The sequence below is a fragment of the Silene latifolia genome, chromosome 10 (assembly GCF_048544455.1).
Source record: "Silene latifolia isolate original U9 population chromosome 10, ASM4854445v1, whole genome shotgun sequence".
NCBI lineage: Eukaryota > Viridiplantae > Streptophyta > Magnoliopsida > Caryophyllales > Caryophyllaceae > Silene > Silene latifolia.
Window position 1 is genome coordinate 20,687,179 of NC_133535.1, and position 8,651 is coordinate 20,695,829.

Below are 8,651 nucleotides of genomic sequence, written 5' to 3' on the forward strand. Positions count from 1 at the left end.
TAAAACGGAAAATCAAATTGCGGACATTTTCACAAAACCGTTGGAAAGAGAACAATTCGTAAGACTTCGGTCGAAAATTGGTTTACAAGGTGACATGTAGCTAAAATAAACTATTTTCTTCAATGATTGACTAGAGGTTGGAATTAACATGTTGTCTAGCAAAATAAATATCATACAAATATGAACCGTGCATCATAATTTAATATCCTTTAGTTGCATTTGAGTCTTTTCTTTCTTTGTGCATTGAGCCACTCCCACTTTATGTCCCATCAATCACCATTAAACACTCCACCTACCCTTATTAACCGTGCCCTTCACAAAATCACATTCAACTCTCTTTTATCCCACCGTACACATCATTGCCCTTCATGCAAAATCACAACCAACCCCTTTTATCCACTAAATAATAAAAAATCCTTCAAAACTTTCTTTATTCTCAAAAACCGTCCAAATCAGTCCCTTTATACTCAAAGATTCCCCCAAAACAAAGATTCTCAAAAGAGGTGCTCCAACTCAGAAATACCTTTAACCCAAAATACATTGCCAAAAAGACAATGCCTCCCAAAGCCGCTGCCAAAATAGATGAGGCCATCTCTGCCACTGCCAAGTCAACCGTTGCACGAAAGAAGACAACCGCCAAAAGAGGCGGTGGTCGAGGCAGATGAGGACGAGGTAGGAGGCCTCCAATCTCGCTACAGTTGGATGCCGAGGTTGACTTTGATACTGATGAGGAACCCGCCACTATGGAATCTGAGAAAGTTGAAACACTCGAAAAGGAGTATGAAATCGAAAGAAAAAGGAAAGAAGGAAAGAAGTCATTCAAGTGAAAAGAAAGAGGGGGAATGTGATGAAGACAAACAAGAAGAAGGTAATGATTTCAGTGAAGTTGAGAAACAGATGAGGGAAGATGAGATTGAAAATCAAAAGGACATACAGAAAGAAAAAGAGAGTGGAGAAAAATCAGAAAAAGAGAGAGAAATTGGTGAGAACAATGAAAAAGAGGAAAGGGAGAATGAAGAAAAATCAGAAAAAGAGAGTGAAGAAAAATTAAGTGAGGAAAAGAAGGATGATGGTATAGATGAAATCTTGAAAGACTTGGTGAATGAGAGAATGGAGGAAGATGTGCCGGATGAGACTGATGCAACAAAGGCATCCACTGTTGAAGAGATGATCAATGTTGATGATTATGATGTTGGGAAGGAAGTTGATTATGGGCTTGATCCACTTTTCCCAAAAAGGTCCTCTCAGACACGATCCAAGAAAAGGATGATCGAAATATTTGGTGACGATGACGATGTAACACCAGAAGCATCCCCACCTAAACCTAAAGCCACTCAAAGAAGGAAGGGATCCGGTTCAAGAACCAAGGCACCCAAACGACCTCGGTATCATCGGGATCTGCCAAGTTTGGACACAATCGATGAAGATGAGATTATTGAGGAGAAGATTCCCCTCAATACATGCATGGATCTGATTGTTGCACCTCATTCCGATCAATTCAAAAATGATGTCTTAAATCATCTTAACTCCATTGACCTTCCCGAAGAAACATTGAAGCTGTGTCACGGTATTCTGCACTGTTGTTTTCATAGTGGCAGACGATACAAAAAATCCTGGTATGACTCTTCACCCGCCTTTAAGTACTTCAAAGAGGCAATGGTAGCTCAGGGTTGGATAAATCTTTTGGACAAGTATAGCCATATCTATTTGTCCGAGATTATTCAATTTTATGCTACTTTCAAAGTTAATGTTGCATCTGGTACCCTCTCGGCCTACATCAATCAAAAACCCCTTGTCCTCACAACTAAACAACTTGCGGCCCATTTAGAGATTAATGATGTTGGGCTAACCACCTTTCCAAAACGTGACTGGGGTGAGGTTGAGGAGGTTACATCTACAGAGGTTATGAAAGTTCTTAGACCTCATGAGGAACATGGTCCTACAAATGTCTATGCCCTTGAACTCCCGGCCCCAATTCGATTTATCTTCAATCTTGTCTTTAGGAATCTTGTGCCTAGCAATAACAGTCGGGGGAGGTGCTCTCTTCTCGACATGCTTCTCATTCATCATATTGTCAAACATATTCCCATTAATCTTCCCCGTCTCATGTTCCACCGCATCAATGAGATTGCTGTCGAATTTTAAGATGGGAATTATGATAAGAATATTGTTGTTCCATATGGGATATGGCTCTCACTAATTTTCGAGAAGGAAGGTTTGGTGTTGAAAGGGAGTCCCGCTGTTGAGAAGCTAAGTGATGAGATGACACCGGGTCTCCTTTCACGAATGAATATGAAAATTCAAAATGGGAAATTGACAAAGAAAAATATGGTAAATGGTGATGCCACAGTTCAGGCTTACGTTGATCTTGGCATTGTGCTTAGTAAGTTGGATCAACTCTTGGGATTGGTTAATCGCTTAGTCAAGGAGAATGCTAAGCTACGGGATGAGATGAGTGATTTGCGTACCATGAATGAAGATCTCCTTGAACGTCTTGACAAGAGGAAGTCCTCCCCGTAACACTGTTGTTGCCTTTCTAACCCTCCTTCTCCTTAAACCTTTCGGCTCTTTGTTTTAAAAAATTTATTTTGCAACTCTTGGATGTTTTTCTTTTATGCTTGGCCTTATTTGTGTGTGTTTTGGACAATTTTCGCTATCCTTGAACATGTTTTATCCTCCTTTGCCGATGTCAAGAGGGGGAAGTAGTTCAACTATGCTATGTGTGATCTTTTAACTCTTCGGCCAACGTTCACCGTGACTATGCCTTAGCTTCCATGATTAGAAGTTTTACCTTAGCCAAGCATGTTGCACCTTTCGACTACCTTGATCATGTTTATAAATTATGTTTATGTTGAAATGATCAAAGACCGACTAACCATGGGCTAAGAGGGAATATCACACATGTTTGGACTTGTCATCATCAAAGGGGGAATTTGATAGAACACATTGTGTTGATGATGCCAAGCCCCTTTGTTATTTGATTGTTTGCTCTTAGTTGAAATGATTAGTGATTGAAGCAATCAAATAGACTTTCAACAATGATTCAAGATGATCAAGATAATCAAGAAAGTCAAGACAATGATATTTTCTAAGCCTTAGTCGAAAAATGTAAGAGTAAGTGCAACATTCTCATTTAAGTCAAGTAATGGCAAAACCATGCAACAGTACGCTGTACTGTGGTTTCTGGTACTATCATACGAAGGAGAAATTTCGACCAAAATATTTTAAGTGTTAAAACTTTGCAAACTTCAAACCTTAAACATTTGAAATTTCAAAAGCTTGAAAATAATCTGAAATTTTGGAGTCACAAACCCACTTGACTAAGCCTCTAGATTTGTGCAAACACCTTTTACTAAAATGGCAAAGAAGACTTGTCAAACTTCTAAAGTAAGAAAAGCTTTTTGCCATTTTGGTAAAATGTCACATGTTGAGTGTAGAAGCTTAAGTTTTCTGATTTCTTAAGCTCCAAGCATATAGTCTAACACTTACCATCACTCAAGGCTACTATTTTAATATTGGATTTAATTTTTCTAAGTTGTACTTACCTAAGACTAAATCCACTATAAATAGAGTGTCTTAGTCACATTTATTTCTTAAAACTTCCAAAGCATTTATTGTAAAAACTTTGCAAATCATTTTGTGCATTTAAAGCTTTGTTCTTCAAGTGTTTGCAAAACGTTTTTCTGATTTTAAGTCTTCAAAATTGTTTTCGAAAAAGCTGTAAAACCTCCAAGTATCGATTCATTGTCTTTGTGACATAATGAGTTTGTTCCATGATTCTCGTGTTAGATCTTCATTGTGATCTCCATGTTCATTTAGTGAACTCTTGAGATTCAAGATTCTGTAACACCTTGAGATAGAACCCATAAACTCTTGAAGCGGAGTAGCTTTAAGTTTGAGTGCAACCGGAGTAGGTTGGCGAGTTATTTTCATTGTAAGGGGTTTAGTAAGTTTGAGTAAATTTCTAAACAAGCAATAAAATAACGGTTAGACGTAGGCCTCGGAGTAGAGGCTGAACCAATTTTTAAAATGTCGTTTGTTTGTTCATTTACTTTTACGTTCTTCCACTTTGCTATTTCTCGTATGTACCTAATCAAGTTTTGTGTCACAGTCACCTATACTGTGACATAGAACTGTTGTACCTTCTTGTGAACTTACATTTAATTAAGTTTCTCAAGTCTCGTACTTCAATATTCTTCACTTAAGTTAATTAATTAACCAAGTTAAGGATAAAATTTTAAAAGGTACACCTAATTCACCCCCTCCCCCTCTTAGGTGTTTATCGTTCTTAACTTTTCAATTGGTATTAGAGCCTCGTGCTCTTGATATTGGTTAAATCCAAAGAGTTGATCCTATAGTTATGGACGATTCAAAACACACTAAGTATCCTATTTTCAAGGAAGAAAACTATGCCTGGTGGAAACATCGCATGGAGCATTATGTTAAAAGTGCGGACTATGAATGTTGGTTGATCATTCAAAAGGGTCCCCTCAAAATTGAAGTGACTAATGTTGATGGCACTAGTACCTTGAAAAGTGAGGATAAATATGTTGAGGCCGATTATAGGAAAATCGAGAAAAACTCTAAGGCCATGTCCATTCTTCAATATGGGATCGGTGACCAAGAGATTAATCGTATATCTGGATGTGCTTCGGCCAAAGAGATTTGGGATACCCTAAGCCTTGCTTATGAGGGAACGTCACAAGTCAAGAAATACCGTATTGATGTTCTCATGCAACAATATGAGATGTTCAATATGGAACGAGATGAGTCAATTAATAGCTTTGTCTTCACGTTTTTCTAGTATTGTCAATAACCTTAAGAGTTTAGGTAGGAGTTTTCTGTAACGCCCCGTAATTTCGGACCGTTAATATATTTCGGAAGTAATTTATTAATCAAGTAAAATGTGATAATAATGTATTTAAAGTAAAAATAATTCAAAGAAATATAATTTTATTATATTTTGAAGAAAAGTATTTATTTTGATAGTTTCGAAATGTTTAAAAATAGTTTAAACCGTGTAAAAACTTTTTATTTCGAAATAAGGGCATATCGGGGGGAAAATGACAATTCTTTTGAACATTGGGTAAATGATTTTGGAAATGGGTCGTATGAGTATTCAATTTTCTTGTAATCTCGTGTTTAAGAACTTTGGTCTTGCGGAATTTGCGTTTGACAAACGGTTTTAATTATTATCGAAACGAGCCAAAACCGACTCGTAAAATCCCGACTAAAACCCGCACTTTTCCTCCTTTCCTTTCCCTTTCACGCGGCACCCTTCCCCCTTCCTTCCTTTTTCTGATTTTTTCATCTTCCTCTTACATTTTTATAATTCCAAAACCAAAATCATCATTTTCATCTTAAAATCCAAGCAAAAATCACCATAACTTCCTCATTTCTTATCGGATTTTCACATAATTTATATTTCCGGAATCCTCTCGTCGAGATCTACCTCCTGGTATATTTTAATTTCAGTTTTCTTGAAGTTATTTTAAGACGATTTTGGGCAAATTTCGGTATTTTGTACTTATTATTGTGTTTTTATTGTTTATTTAGGTGAAGAATTGGAAGACGAGTTTGGGGACTCGTATATTGTCGAAGATAGTGGCTAGTTGCTTGTTAGGGTTTGGTTTTTAAGGTGCTAATTGCTCGTTTTCTAGCTTAAGGTAACATATTTCGAGTTACTCGACGAATAATCGTCACATTCTTTGTTGTTTTTGTATGTTGTTGTGATTTTTATTTAAGTAGTTAATTCCACATGATAATATGGTTGCATGCATGTCTAATGCTTGTCTTTTGTTAGTTTAAGTTAACCATTTGTATATTATTGTTTAGAACAAATTTGGATGAGTAATTATTTGATGGGACAAATCCGCGGGTTGGCTGGAACGTGTCAGTACCGGACCGAGACATTTTCCAATGTTTCTAAAAATATGACAGATTGAACGGCGTCGAAAAATTAGGTGGTTTAGCCACTTGAATCACTCAATTCGGAGTCCGTATGAGTATTTGGCGTCGTTTTACCGAAAAATTTATAGAAAAGTTACTGTTCACAGACCCGCGGTACTGTTCACAGCAGTGAAACAGGCCCGTGACGGGCCGCGGCAGGCCCGTGCTTGGCCCGGGTTGGTCCGTCGCTTGTTTCGCGGTTTTTCATGCAATATTTGTCATTTCGGGTTCATCAATGTTATAGTTAGTATAAGTCACATATGAGTATACTTTTGAATTGAATCATTTTAGTAGTAAAAAAAATTATGTTAATGGTAAAAATTAAGTTTATATTAGTAGTTGCACATGTTAGGATAGATTATAAAATAAAATTGTAATGAATAGGCTCAAAATGAATTTTATAGTGCTAATTGTAATGTTTTGTTGATTGTGCCGAAAACTGAGCCTTAGTCCCTTTGACTGATTCGATGTCAGTCAATTGAGTGATTGGTCAGCCGCAATTTAACCCGTACCTGTCGCAGGGCTGGGGTTGCGGGTAAAAATTCGGTTGGATGAAATTTTATATGAATTGGATAATCGGCCTTTTTCTTGTTTTAGGCCATTTATTATATCTTTATTTCACATGTGTAGTTAGTTGAATTGAGTAGCTCCTTATATTGTAGAAATGGCCCTAGATTCCCTGAAGCCTTTAATATTGTTAATATTGCTAGAAATGGTATTGGTATTAAATACTTTCTTGCAGGTTGTTGTGTTTGTCATAGATAGGTCTTTATAGTCTCTGACGAGTATATGTTCACTGCTTAATAGCCTTTGTGTTCCCGACTAGTGGATTTATATCCAAGTTGGGGCATGACCTCGTTACTTATTTTGATAGTAAGTGGTCAGCTTAAGTACTAGCCAACCCTTTGGTGGACTCCTTAGGGTACTCACTTTATTTTAGAAAAATTGTGGGTCTTGGGTGCGGTGGTGTGTATCCGCATGTCTAGGTCTGCGCAGATTTTAGGCTAGGGTTGTGTTGTGTCTTGGCCATGTTTTATTAATATTAACAGCTGAGCCAAGATACCGGTTCGATTACCTTCCCTACCTCGTGGTATAGACTCGAGTTACAGAGTGACTATTGACGGTACTAAGAACTTATGCCTGTCTTTGATATATTGCCCTTTCTTGTATGGTGATTTTATGAATTGTAATAGGTGAGATGTAAGCCGGTTACAATTGATAAAGTTTGGATTACTGTTTGTTATATGTTTCACATGATAGTTTATTTTGGTCAGTTAGGGGGGGTCATAGGTTAGTATACTTGATAATTAAATTGTTTATCATGTTGTTTACATGTTTCATTACATGTTACATTAAATATGACGTTTCGTGGCTGGGAGGACTCGAAGTTACTCCCCACTGAATTGTGGCTTTCGTGTTTGTATAAAATGCGATTGACAGGTTGAAGATTTAGATGGGGTCACAGACGAGCTAGTGAGCAAAGGAACCTTGGACCTAGTTTGACTATTTTTAGTAGTAAACCTTTTAACTTTTGGTTATGTATATATTTTGAAGGGACATATGTCTCCCTCTTTTAATTTGGTTTGTATCTCTATATTTTCTTGCCTTTAGCATAGTTATGTAAATTAGTTTGATAGAATTTACAGGTTTTGGCACCCTCCTCTTGGAGATGTTTGTGAATGGTTTAGGAAAATTTTAAAAATTACAGGTTTTATCTAGTTGAACCAAATAAAAACATATCCTGTCAGTTTTTCTGTAGAATTTACGTGTTTTATTTAACGCTAAATTTAAGGGTGTCATAGTTGGTATCAGAGCTTATTTGCTCCCGACGCACGTTTGTGCACCCCACTTAAAATCATTTGACCTTTAAATAATAAACTTGAGAGATGGGTAGGATGGGTAGATTTAGGATTTTATGTGGTAGTCTGTTTGTGATTGGTATTTGTTAGGTTCTAACCAATGTTCTCTTTTGCAAGATGGCTCTCTAAGAAATGTAGACAATGCAATTTTACAAGCTAGGTTGTTGATGGTTGGTTATTAATTTTGGTGCCGTTAAAGATTGGTTATGCCAAATGAAGAATGCTTCCACTTTCTCGATATTTCTTTCCGTATTCAATGTATCTTACCTTAATCTTCCAATCTCGTTGTTTATTCGTCTTTCTAATTCCTCTTCTCTCGCCTTGGTAACTACTCTTCTATTCTTTCTCCCGTTTCATCCATGGTTCGTTTTCTTCTTATAATAAGAGTCCTTGCGGACACCTTCCTTTTATTCCGCAGGATAGTTCCCTTGTTCAAGAGAACTCAGTTTTGAGAGAATGTATCATTGGAGGGCGTGAATGAGTTGAGAAATTGGTTGTTTAGGGTTTGAGTTGTATAGGAGAATATAACTTGGGATCCTTTGGTTAGTTTTGTTAGTTGTGCTTGATATGAGAACTTAGTGAAATGAGAAACACCTTGGGATTTATGTCTATTGAGAGCTTGTTTGTTATAGATGATTGAGCATGGGTACTACCTTGCACATAAGTTGAAATGAACCTAAGCTACTTCATTTGAGAGTCTCGATGTTTCTTATGGAGAATTAAAGGAATGATAGATAGCCCCAATCTTGGTAGGCCTTGAAAGGAATACAATAGGACATGGACGTTGCTTAATGGATTGATATCGTACTTTGGAATTAGTTAGTTTGTTAAACCTTTTGAGTT

The 8,651-nt window shown here is 36.9% G+C and overlaps 1 long non-coding RNA gene across 1 annotated transcript; it reads left to right on the plus strand.

Annotated features, from left to right (window-relative positions):
* The first annotated feature begins 5,185 nt into the window (after window positions 1-5,185).
* LOC141608453 (uncharacterized) lies at window positions 5,186-7,634 on the plus strand. Its single transcript, XR_012527001.1, has 3 exons — window positions 5,186-5,458; window positions 5,557-5,666; window positions 7,390-7,634. It is a non-coding gene; the product is annotated as an uncharacterized LOC141608453 (long non-coding RNA).
* Window positions 7,635-8,651: the final 1,017 nt, after the last annotated feature.